Source organism: Adelges cooleyi, unplaced genomic scaffold (genome assembly GCF_023614345.1).
Source record: "Adelges cooleyi isolate 19-005CV unplaced genomic scaffold, UGA_ACOO_1.1 ACOO_flye_CR_arks_rails_tigmint_CR_PRNA_8, whole genome shotgun sequence".
Taxonomy (NCBI): domain Eukaryota; kingdom Metazoa; phylum Arthropoda; class Insecta; order Hemiptera; family Adelgidae; genus Adelges; species Adelges cooleyi.
The window spans coordinates 3,833,111-3,846,858 of NW_026096513.1; positions in this window are offsets into that span (position 1 = coordinate 3,833,111).

Genomic DNA, 13,748 nt, shown 5'->3' on the forward strand with positions numbered 1-13,748 from the left:
ATAATAACAATCTCTAAAATTAAATAAAAACCAGATAATAGCTAGACTATTAAAGATGAACAACTATTTTATCCTATACATAGTTTTTAAATCACATTTAAACTTTAGTTCTTTAATGATTAACTGTATGATATTCGCATAGAAGTAGAAGTTATGATGTTTTGGTAGGTAAACTATAGAAATTGGTCATTTTCCTGACTTCATTTTATTTAGTTATATTGATGACATAGTGCACGGGTGCATAAGTGTATTTTTGAGGAAATTGAATAGATAGCCTTTTACATACTGTGTGCACATATTAAAAGTAAGAAAATCATAGTTTTATTTTATATATCAGTCTAAATATTTGTGTTTAAACCACGCTTTGTAGATAGTAAAAGGTAAAGTTAAAATCTAACCGTAGAGGATCTGGCGCTCATTCTAGGGGGGTGGAATCGAGAGATGATTTTAAAATAATTAGTTATTATATTTTGTAGAAAACATTTGTATAACTCTCATATTGCTAGTAAAAAAAAAACACCACCCCCTCAAACATATGACTAAAAGCTAATGCATTATAATTTATTGTTTAGCCAAAAGAAAACGAATACAACTTAGATTTTTTGCCGCAGTAGTGTAATTTTTATTTCACTAAAAATGTATAACTCATTAGTCATTTACGATTTAATTGTTTAGTTAATGCACACTATATAAATAGTATGAAATTTATCGTTTTCAGTTAGGTTAGATTGACAATGCAAATGATTACAACCGGAAGTATCTCATCTTGTCGCCCACGCTTCGTGACTACACGGTAATCAGCACAATATGCACATACGACCTTTGGCCTTGCAATAGTAACCCAACCGAATTATTCGGTAGCGACAAGCCGAAGCGTTTGAGCTAGGAAATCTAATCAGAAGCAACTAGACAATATGATATGTAGGTATAAAAAAAAAATTTAGTTAACCTGTCGATTGTATAACAGCAGCAAACGACATTATAGTTTCCCCGATCGAACTCGGCATGACCAATTTCACGGATTATAGCGAAAACCAAATGCGATCTCTTTATTATGACAACAACACTTACAGATACACAGACACACACAAGAACATACATATTTTCTACAATGTTATAAGATGGCATTGTATAGAAATCTCTTTATCCCACGACGACCATTTAGGGTTGGCACGTTCTTCCTCTTTACACGCAGGGTTGCGCAACGAGTCTGATTTGGACTAATCGTTTTCCAAATAGAACATAATATTGACTATTCCGCATTGTCAACCTATACGGAACATTTGCTGTATTTTCTCTCTACCAAAGGCGATGGCCACAGGTTTTTACTGTAACAGGTTTTCAATATTATAATACAAGCATATAAACTTTTTTTTGTTGAAAAATGTGCATACGAATCGTGAGACTATAATGATTAAATTACATAGGCGGATCATACTGTCGCCGACACCGCCAGCCGATGGAATGCTGAATCCGAAAGTGGCCAGGCAACAACAATAATTATACGTATATACAAATATAAAATGTATACTTGTTTTAGTAACTGTACGTCCACCGGCGTTTTTTGGCGGCCACATAAACTGATAGGCCTGTGCAGTAGGTCATACTATGATAATATATGTTTCACCGATCATGGCGTATCGATTTTTTTTTTGTGTTATATTATATAGCCATTAACATACCGATTTGACTTTCATAGTATTTTCACCCGAACATATAAGTTTATAGGTGCTTTAGATGATGTACCTAATTTAAGTTTAGAAAATCGTATAGCTTACGGAAGGAATATTGTTTATACTTAAAAACAATAGATAAAAGAAAAGAAAAAATAGGGAATATTAATTTAATTATTTTGTAACTTAATTAAATTTGTATAGTATGTAAAATAAATTATACAAACATTTTTTTTTCAATTAAGTTTACACCAGTTTTAATTAAAATCAATTATATAACATATAAATCATGACCGAAAATGAACAAATATATTTGAATTTCTCGTTAAATACTACTTATACCAAATTTTTAAAGTGGGAAAATTAAATTTAATTCCACTTGCTAGTTAGTTTTCAGAGCAAAATTAAATTTATTTGGCATCGATTTCAAAGAGTAAAAAGGTTAAAGGTTTAATTAAAATTTTATGTTAAATCGTAACCAAGGGAAATCGGTGGGCCTTTATGTATTTTTAGTACGATTATAAATAAAAAAATAATGTGGGGCTCTACAAGAGACATCAATAAAAACGTTCAGCAAAGTATGCTGCGAATGGAAAACAAGAAAGGCGTAAAAGACAGAGATTCCTTCTTTGAACCAGTGCAGCCTTTTTAGAAAACCTTAGCAGCGAGACGTGTGTAAATTCACGACCAAGCCGTAACATTGGTATGTGTGATTGGCCGATTGGCCGCAACGCAGGTAAATGAGAAATCGCAAGCAAAATAGAAATTCCTTAACGGTTCGGAGATTCCGATCAGCTTTTAAAAGTGTTATTTATTGTAATTAGTGTGCGTGTGTATGCATTACGTTTTGTAAAAAGTGAAGTTCATTGGCCGTTATAGATATTATTGCAATGGGCGTTCATCCAAGGGTCTAGCACGACGACCACTCGCGTTTTTCACGGTCAAACTTTCACTGTCGGCACATATCGAAAGCCAACGAGATAACGTCTCTTAATAGCACGCAAGACACATTGGTCATATTATAATCGGACCCAGAGTCGCCAATGAAAGAAAGTGGTAGTTGTTTATCGGTCAAACCGGTGCCACGAGACCAGTTGGCACCCATTTGCGGTCGAGTGCATAAGTATATACAACACTGTTAAATTCAATGGCGAGTGTATAGTATTATAATAGAATAATACTAAGAGTAAGGTGTACGGTCCATTGGAATGCGCCAAACGGTGTTTGATTATTAAGACTTATGAATTACGCCATGCCCGATACAATACCACGGTCTTATCCGATTGGGAATATTCGCACCGACGATCGACTTTGACATGTATGACCTGAATGTGTGATTACTTTCACTTGCACAAGCCGGTGATGTTTTTCTTTCCAAAAATCAATTGAACTTGTGAAATTGTACCTGTGCGAGGGGCTATAGAGGGCGTGCGAATTACGAGTATAGCACAGACCGCAGGCTACAGTGGTATCTATGCTAACCAAATGGTGCAATACAGCGCTCTTGTCCAGGGAATCTTATTTAGTATTTATATGTATACATAATTTATGGTCCTTGGTGGCAGTAATACCTACACCCAAAACGAGGGTCGCACATGCTCCGATTATATGGCAACTAGAAAACCGTGGTTAGACGTGAGACTTGTAATATATTACATACAAAATATTATAAAATACTGTGCTCATTATTTATAAACGGACGATTACAATCGAGAGTGGTCTTCGGTCAAGGACGTGATTTTTGCGGCGAGATGTTTTTGTCGGATTATCGTATGTGGTAACACATGTGAAGCAGTTTGAACCAATTGGTCCATCAAAACCGTAAAATGCTGACTGATAGCAATAACGTACACCATGGTAGTTCGTATACACCGTAGAAAAAATATACCAAGCTCTAGGGTTCGGATAATTATATATTTAGAAAAGAGCAAAAAGCCTGACGATCATTACTGCAACGCCAAACGAAAATTGAAATACCTAAAAAGAGAAACGGGTTAGTTGAGTTGAATTTTGTTCGGATGAAATTCCCGAATTTGTCTGAAAATTGTTTGCAGTTTTGGCCCATATTTATAACAGACGAATAATAATGAGTACTAACATTAAGTATTTATCTTATAAAACTGGATACACCGACTTACAATTTCTAGACCAGAAATCCTATCAAAAATGTACTTGGATCAGTCCACCAGGGCATCAAATATATCTTCAATATGTTCAGACAATTTCAAGTTTTCTCCTAAAATGCTCTTAATTTGCGCAAAATAGTCAAAGTACAGTCGCATATTAGTTAACCTAAACTTGCTGGTTTTTAACATGCATCGATCGTGGTACAATTTTAAAACTATTTTTAGTTAATTAATTATTTCAATGTAAAAAATGCAATTTTTAACTTTTTTATACAGAAATAATTAATTAACAAAAAATAATTTTAAAATTATGTCACGATCGATGCTTGAAAATGTTATGAAGAACTCAAATACTTTTTCAAAACTTGAATCGGAGTATTCTTAGGAACAGTACGTTTAAAGTAGAATGAATTGTTTTTGACAGAAAATACGCAGGTGTGGAGGCCTCTTAAGGATAACATTATTAATTCTTGAAAAATAAACTAGTTAAATCTACTAAATACTTGTTTAATTTAAAACCGTGTGTAGTTCATAATGGAAAAACCCAACATAATTAATTGAAAACTAAAATGTTAAAATATATTTGCGATAATATCCATTTAAAAAATGTAATGACTATAAAACGTATACAAACGTGCCTAGAGTTGTAAAACTGGTCCACGTAATAGAAAAAAACAAAAGGAATGTCAAACCTCAAAGCGCAGTAGGTAAATATTATGCGAAGATGCCAACAACAAATTTGTTTTTTTCTTATTAATTTTGCATATCGTTTCTTTTGTTACACTAATTACAGGTTTCCACTGCCGCGGCTGTGTTTAACACAGAATACTTAGAACTCAAGTTCGTTCCGAAACGCTCTATAAACCAGATTACTTGACTAGAACGTTTAAGCGACTCTAGGGTAATACAATGATCACAGTTTTTATTAAATAACCTTAGCAAAAAATAATAAATACCAACTACATTAAAAGTAATATCAAATTAGTATACTTGAAATAATATTTTAAAAAATATGTCGATTTTCTTGAATTTTTATCAATATTTTTTGATATTTTTTAGGGCATTTATGTAATATTTGAGAATGACTTTCATTAAATAATATAATTATTATTGGTATCAGTATTAGTATACATTTTAAAATCTATATATAACTTAGATTTTAATACCATTTTAAAAGTTAAAACATGAATAGAAAAAAATAAATAGTGACCGCATGAGTACAATATATTAGTTTTAACTGAAAAATTGTTATAACTGTCATTCAAGTATATAAAATTATACAACAAGTATACAAAATATTAGTATAAGACAGTTTTAGAAAATAATTTCACCATAAAACGGGTAAGTAATGTGTAAATTTATAAAAAAAACATGTGTGTTATGTTTTGCCTATACTTATTACTTAACCCTACAGAAACACCAATGGCCACCAATACCCTTGGAGGAAAACGTCACTAGTTAACTACTCGTATTTGGAGTGCAAAAATTAATTAAGATATCAGCACTTAATTAAAATAATTGACAAGTTTACATACGTTGTCTTGGCTTTTACTTTGTAGCAGTGTTGTAATTATGACGTAATTAATATTATGTAAATACATGAAAAATTTAACGTTAAATGTTTTTTTTTTGTTAAATTAAGATCAACGGTTTGAAACAAAAGCAGTTAATTTCTAATAAAATACTCAGGTTCCAGGAATCGAGTGCAAGTACTAATTTTATACGTATTATGTGTGTAATACCAATTTCCATGTTTTTTATCATTTTTACTGTTATAAAATACTATTAACACATACAATTTTTGTATTTAACTAAATCCGCATTACATTAAAGTAAATAGCCAACTTCCATATAACGTTAAGTCAAAATTTAGATTTTAGCGCACAAAATTAAAATTATATGTATTTACTTATTTTTGGTAAAAATATATCTTGTTAAATATATATTTTCCAAAAAATATAAACTATTATACTTTAGTATTATTTATACTTGTTTTTTACTAATTTATTAGCAATGCACAATAAGTGCATTATGAATTAATAATATAGTAAATTAATTTAAAGTAATTTTACCTACTAAATGTATAATAAATATTTTCATCATTTTTGGTGGCATCATTTTAGGTAAATAAATATTTTATATATTAGAATTCCTAAGTATTAAATTTGAGACAGTAGTCACGATCAAAATGCGTTAACAACCACATTGTTAGGTTTTATTATTTAATAACTTATGCGAGACAAATGTTTAAAAAAAGTTAGTGTTTAATAATATTAAACACATTAAAAGTACTTAGGATATTATTTTATTATTAACAACACATATTATTTGTTTTTAAAAATATAAGTTAGTAACATAACTAATACGGGTAATATAAAAAAATAAAATTCAATAAATCATTTCTAGATATTTGTTTGCATCTTGAAAATATATATATTTTTAAATATAATATAAACTAATTATGTGTTATTCGTTTGTTAATCGTAGAAATTATGATAATTTACTCAACAATAATTGAATATTCATAGTCTAGTGATATAATTATAACAAACAAATTTGATATTAAATATTTATAAAAACTCGTTAACAAATATTTCGCCATTATATCTATATTTTGCTAAGCGTTGTCGGTTGAATATTGATTACTGCAAAAAAAAGTACACATTTTGTTTCATAATTTCAAAATATATAAAAAATTGTTTATGAGAGTTTTCTTTTAACAACAACACGCTTGTTGGTAAAAACAGGTTTTTATTTAATTATAATAAATTCCACAAGTGATTCAACTTTAATTTTATGAACAACAGGTTTGTTTTCTCATAGTCTCAGTGATAATATACATATTATAGTGTGTGTTAACACATATGTTATTAGAGTTGATGTGATACTGATTTTTAATTTACGTCACTTGGACTTAAATTTACCGATCGACGATCAGATAGATAAGCAAATATATATTATTATTATTATGCGTTAGATTTGAATAAAGGATAATACACTTTGTCATCTTATTATTAAAATGTACCACCTTGATTTTTACAACAGTTGTTGACATAAAATGTGTAACCGATATGACATATTATCGGTGAGATAAACGGTAAATTTAAAAAATATGTTCACGCTTTATTTAAACCTATTATGAATATTTCGACTTATAGGTATTAAATGTGTACATTTCGTATAATATTTTATAAAATAAACCCCAATAAGTGATCTTAACACTATTAAATTATGTTTTTAAACTTTAAATGTTTTTTCCAGCATTTTGTTTCCTATGCCCGAACGTATAGGCCATTTCTTACTTCCAGTTAATCCGACAAGTTTTTTATTATTTCAAAGAAAATAACTATAAAATAGTGTAGGTATTTATTTTTGTAATAACATAGCTGCCCGGAGTTTGTCACAGGATTTGGGTCAGGAGAACGCGATGTGGGTTTGTTGATGATAGCAATAGGAGAAGCGGGAAATAATGCGGGCACCATAATTCACGGTGGCGACAAGATGATAGACACTGCCGGTGCATTGGACCATAACCAATCGAAGTCTTATTATGTCATTAAAAAAAGAAGAGATGATAAAAAAATAAGTATTTTGTTAGCTTTGCGAGTAAAATAAACACTACCTATTCACACTTTAGAAAATTCGACACGGTCTATATGCAAAACATTTTTAGGAACCGATGATTATGGCAAAATGTTTTGGCGGCTATTATGCTATTCTATTTTTGCAAAGGCGACGGATATTAGTAACTTTAAAAAGTAAATGTATGATGTTCATCTACATTAATTTCAAAAATAATTATCTTTTAAATTATTATTATTATCCAAAAATGTCAGTCAATGAGTGTTGTGTCATTTGTACATATTATGTGGTAACGATTGGCAATCGACATGTAGTTTCTCATTATGTTTTAACGATTTTGTACAATGAAAGATTTTCCCTTGTAAAAAATATATTTGTGTTTTATGCGTAATAAATATTGGTCAATTAATACAAATTCATTTATCGTTAAAATATTTTCTAACCATTGAATCATTCAATTGTAATTTTTTATTTTCAATTCATACACTCATTTTACACATAAATGAGTTATATGTTTATATTTTTACAGGAAACATATTCAACCAACTTTATAACAACAGTTTTGTTTATTTGCATTACACTTGTGCTATAGTTTAAATTTGTTATTGTTCTTTACTTCTAAGTCTTTGTGAACGTTCTAAATCGATAAGCTAACGCATTTTAAAATCACACATGGTAGAGATCCTGGTATTTTTTTTTTTTGTTATAATTATAAACTTTCTAAATGAAGTTAGTCATCCTTTTTTTGATAAATATAAATTGGAAAATTCACAATCTATAAACAATTTACCTACAACCTATATATAATCCACATACATGTACAGTAAGTACATTTGATCTTGTTATTAAAACCAATGGCAGAGATTAGGTGTTAAAAAAGAGGTCCTCAGTAGAGCAACCTGAACATGGAAGTAATTTAAACTAATATTGTGGGAAAGTACAGTTGAACGTTAGGGAGTAGGTCTCTAGTTATTGTGCCTGATGTTTGAAAAGGCGGAACCCTAGAAGGCGATACCGTAGGAACATATTGGTTGAAGGGGTTTTTTGTGTAATAGCAGACAAGTTGTGATGTACATATTAGATTGAACAAGAGGTCTTATAATGTGTAAATTAATGTCGAGTTGGGACCCCAGGTGAATCAGTTAGGCATCTTACTGATTATTTAATTAGTTATGGACCAACTAAGTTAGTGTACCTAATTACATGTGAATATAACTATATTATATAAACGATTACAAGTGATTTTTATTTTATTTTAAATAATCCAATTAACACTATTTATAAATTAGTGTTGACTGATCCTCCCAGTCCAGAAATCTCACAGTAGGCCGGTTGCTCGTGTTACCGCCAAAAAAACTTGTATAGTATTTTGTTATAATTATATGGAAAAACGACACACATTTCTGAAGCGGCTATGTGAATATTTCGAAAACTAAAATTAGGTCGCTTTTTCACATAGGCACAGAATAATATTATCTGTGGGCCACATACCAACGCGGACATAATGAACTCTAGAGTCACCTGGTGTGCCTAGTACGTCACGCAACAATACAACACCCTGTGAACATACAATAGCGCGTACGTTGATTTTAATTATGACAATAACGACAACGGCAGCACATAATAATATAATGATGCTGCCGTGTGTTCCAATAAAAGTACACCAAAGAACAAAATAATAGATATTCTGACACGTCGATCGAGTATGAGTATAGGTGTCGACTTTGGACATCAACAACAGCGGTAATTACCTCGCCGAGCACACTGATTCGGTACCTAATTTTATTTAGGTGATGATGCCCGTTTTTTCCTCACAAATTTCAAACGCGAACGGCCATTTTTGCACAGAAGTCCCGTCCTTGAATTCGAAACACGTTTTCCGTACGGTTGAAATCACTGTAATGAACAGATGTTCTACCCAATATGTATATATTATACATACTTTGGTCCGTGAAAATTGTATAATTGTTCGTTAAAATATAAATTTACTTAACGATATGCGACAGAACATTTGACAAAAGGCACCGATAATGGTAAAATAAATAGCTATTTTATGTCATTACTGAGGTTTTTTAAAGAAATAAACAGGTTATTTACATAGTATTACTATTAGTTAGAGATCAAACTGGACGAGTCTGTTTGTCTATATTTGGTATTAAATAAAATAATTTGTTTAATTTTTTCGGCGCCCAACGACAATAAACGTTTAAAAAACCTAATTAAATAGTTGTGTAAAAAATATTATAAGACTCAACGACAGCCTCGATCGCGACCGCAAATAACAATCGTGAATCGAATGGGTTTGATAATAAAAAAACAAGTTGACATTGCAGGTTTAGATTGTCGCTGTGGAAAAAAAACATGAAAAACTTTGGTAAAATTCTATATCGATCATGTATGTGCAATGTGAGATCATGAATATTGTTAAGTGTTCATGCAAATAGTATCTTTTACAAAGTTTGACGCAACGATATGTTATCTATTCGGTCATTCAGCGAAAATAACAACACTAATATTATGAACAATATAATATGACTGTTGCATAATATTTAAGCTTATTGGACGCTTCTGTAACTCGTGTACTTAACAAGATGCGTTAGGTATTCTGTTCGTTAGAAATATATAAATCAGATCAGAACCGTAGCAAGCTATTCTGGCGCCTGAGGCAAATTTGAATATATGTGCCCCCCCTTAAAAAAGTTGAATAATAGAGTATTGTACAAAAACATACAAAGTTTTTCAGAACCACAATTATATTTTTTTCGATTTGTTGTTGTAAAATTGCAAATAACATCCACAAAATCAATATATCCAGCAACTTAACTTTTTATAGATAAAATAGCCCATTTTGTTTGTCAGGCTGACAAACTTACGCCAACTTATGTCGCCCGATTTAATTCTGTAAACAATGTTAGCTTAGCAGCCTCTTATCCAGGGTAATGTGGGAAAAGATTTTTGATATTTAAATTAAAATTGTGTTTAAGTTCTATTTGAATTTTTTAAATTGTTAGTATTCATATTATTTGTTTTTAGTAAACGAAACGGTTGTTATTAAATCGACTTCCACAATAACCTGGAAAAGAGGTCGATGAGCAGAAATATTTTTACAGAATTAAAATTCGATTATTTTAAATATGCGTAATATTGTTACGGCTTTAGGTCAAAACTGGTTTCCTGTAAGAACAAAATGGCTTTGACTCTTACAAAAAAATTGTGTATGTTAAAATTTATATCCTGATGCTTCTACAAAATATCCTGAAACTAAATTGACACAGTCGACATTTATTAAAATCACTATCTTCTTTAATATTACCTACATAAAACCCCTTAAAAACCGCCCGTTTTCAATACCGTTGTTTACCTAGATATTCTACATATAGTTGTTCTGGATGGGTGCGTATAGTATTTAATCGGAAATTTTCAAATCATTTCCATTAATGTTTAATAAATTAAGTTTTGCATATTTCATTTGATTAAGTGTAGAATTAAGTTTAAGATTATTGTTATAATAAATAATTGTGTGAATAAAACGTATGCGCATACTGGAAAATAATATAATGCGAATTTTGTGTTCAGAGAGGCCCTATATTATGATAATAAGCAAACTTTTGTTGGCCAAAATTCCATGTGCGTTTTCAATGGCTGAAATCAATTTGTTTCTATGTTAACTTAATAACAAGGAGTTAGTAACAAATGTATATTTAAAAAACATTAAAATTCAATAAATTCTGTGTTATAATATTTTCAGCAAACAATATACAGCGTGTCAAAGCGTTCTTCAGTTATATTTACGTTAAAACCGTTAAATTTTTTAACGACTTAAACATTACTGTCAGTGTACTATAAGATTGGATGGACATACCTTCAAGCTATTCAAAAAATAAATCCTAAGCGTTCCACCGAAGGCGACCAAAAACTCAAAAGGGCTTCTCTTGGAGGCTTGATGGTTGGTATTTCGAACACATTCAGTTATTATGTAACATAATAAAACAATAAGTTATTGAAATAAAATGAATACATTGAAGATAATATGGGTGATCAAAATATTGTTTAATAACTGTATCATAAAAAAAAAAGTTGGTGAATTAATTTTAGCATTTAAGAATCCAACACGGCAAATTCATATTTGAGCTTTAGTGTATTGCAAAAAACCATCATGCCTTATAGAAATCTCTTTATATACAATCTTACCAAATCGAAAGTCCCAATCCAATTATTACTAAATACTATTTACTAATATTATGTAAAAAAAATTTTTAGATCTACGCATACGAAAAAGTGCAATTATTTACACGTGGTGGTTGATCATGGATTTCCAAATAAGTATAAATAATACGAAGTAACTAGTAAGCAATGCATGTAGTAACTTATTTTAAATACTAATAATAATTTAATTATATATCGTTTTAAGGGCGCGGAATTAACTGTACAATCGAAATAATTGTATTTGCGTTTCTCTATTCATTAAAATCTCCTTCTCGTAAATTGGATATGAATTGAAATTGAAAAAACCTTTTTTTATGTGACTGGGATGTTAATTTTAGACCATTTTCTAGTGCTTGATTTGGTATAAGTAATGCATTCCTCAAAAAAGATACCTACGCTAAAATATCTGACCAATACTCGGAGTTCTAAATTACTTCCCCATCAAATCAAGTACTGCGTGGATTAGGTCTATATACGATGATGTCATTTTATTCTCAGTTTTCCCCTCCCAAGATATTTTTGTAAATAAAACTACCAATATCTATACCGTTATCCTGCTGGATATCATCCTTGGTACCCTTTATTAAGCATAAGACCTCAATAGTCTAATGCGTTTGTAGTATTAAGTTAATCATAAGTTATGCCCGGATCGACATCAGTACATAAGACCACGTTTACTGCGTGGCCGACCAAGCTGCCAATACCAGGATGTCGTCGCGATGAAGTTAAACTTAAGGTAAACCCGAATCTATCTATAGATGCTAAGTCCACCATTGTCAGATGCGTGGCTGCCCAAGCCGTCAATTTGGATTCAACCTCTACCGTGATCCAGCAGGATAACCTCCTTGATACCTTCGTCGTCATTATCTACATTACCCGTAATATTGAATAATGCACGCTACACACACAATTCCAATTAAGTACTGACCTGACTAGCTCACTTCACTGAAACGCTCTACCTTACATTGCTGGTGGTTTTACAGTAAATACAATTTGAAACATCATCATAGATGGAGATACCACGTTAAAAAAAACGAGCCAAATACTCTACCCCTTGGGTGGTTTGGAAACGAGTATAATGAAGCAATATAATAGAAATCCCCCCCCCAAAAAAAAAAAAATTAATTAGAATTTTATCCAGATGCTCCGGTTGCCATTTGAAAATCGAAACATTTATAATTAAACAAAAAATAGATGGATAGTTAGATTTTCGCATTTGAAGAAGTTCAATTATTTAAACGTGATGATTGTAATTGTGAATTTGCAAATATAAATAATACGAAGTAACGGATATGCAACACATGTAGTGATTTATGTATAATATGTTAATTATAATTTATTTATATGCAGATGTAAGAGTCCGGAATTAACTAGGTACAGTCGAAATTATTGTATCAGTAAAATTCTTACTATTTGTATTAAAAATAAAATAATTAGAAAACCTTTTTTTTATGTAACTGTGTGGTTAACTCTAAACCCATTTTAGTGCTCGATTTGAAATAAGTAATGTATTCCTCAGACAAATTTATAAAAAAGGAGTGCGTTATTGAAAATGTTTTTGTTAGTTAGTCAATAAGAACAGTTGGAATAAGAACAAAGAGAAGATTAAATATCTGAAAAATACTTGGGATACCGATGTCTAATTTAACTCTCCACCAAGTCAAGTACTTCGATGCTATCCGGTCGCCTAACCTACAAATTCACCCATGAAAACTTTTTAGGACGCAGACTACATTTGGGAAAGGGTAATTTTATTACATTTATTAATTCTGATTATATTAGCGATTCATGTAAAATACTCACAATTATAAAGAACTTTATAATCGTGGAAATAGTTGGTACTTAAAGCGGTCTATTTTTTTTTTTGACGTTTTAGATAAAAAAGCCTGACAAAATATCGACTACTATCTATGTTGGGATACGATTCTTTTAAATTGTAATCTTAAATCACCTGAAGTAATCCAAGAACTGTTACAGATGTAATACGGTCATGAGAATAATTGACAGCACTGCGTACTGAGAATTGGAAATCTCATCAATAAATTCTGCCCCATTGATGTCTTTTTCATGTTTATAATTTTCAACAATATAAGTAACAATAGTACCTAGTATTATCAGACGCACAAAAAAACATGCGTTAAACGTATAGTAATATTAGATA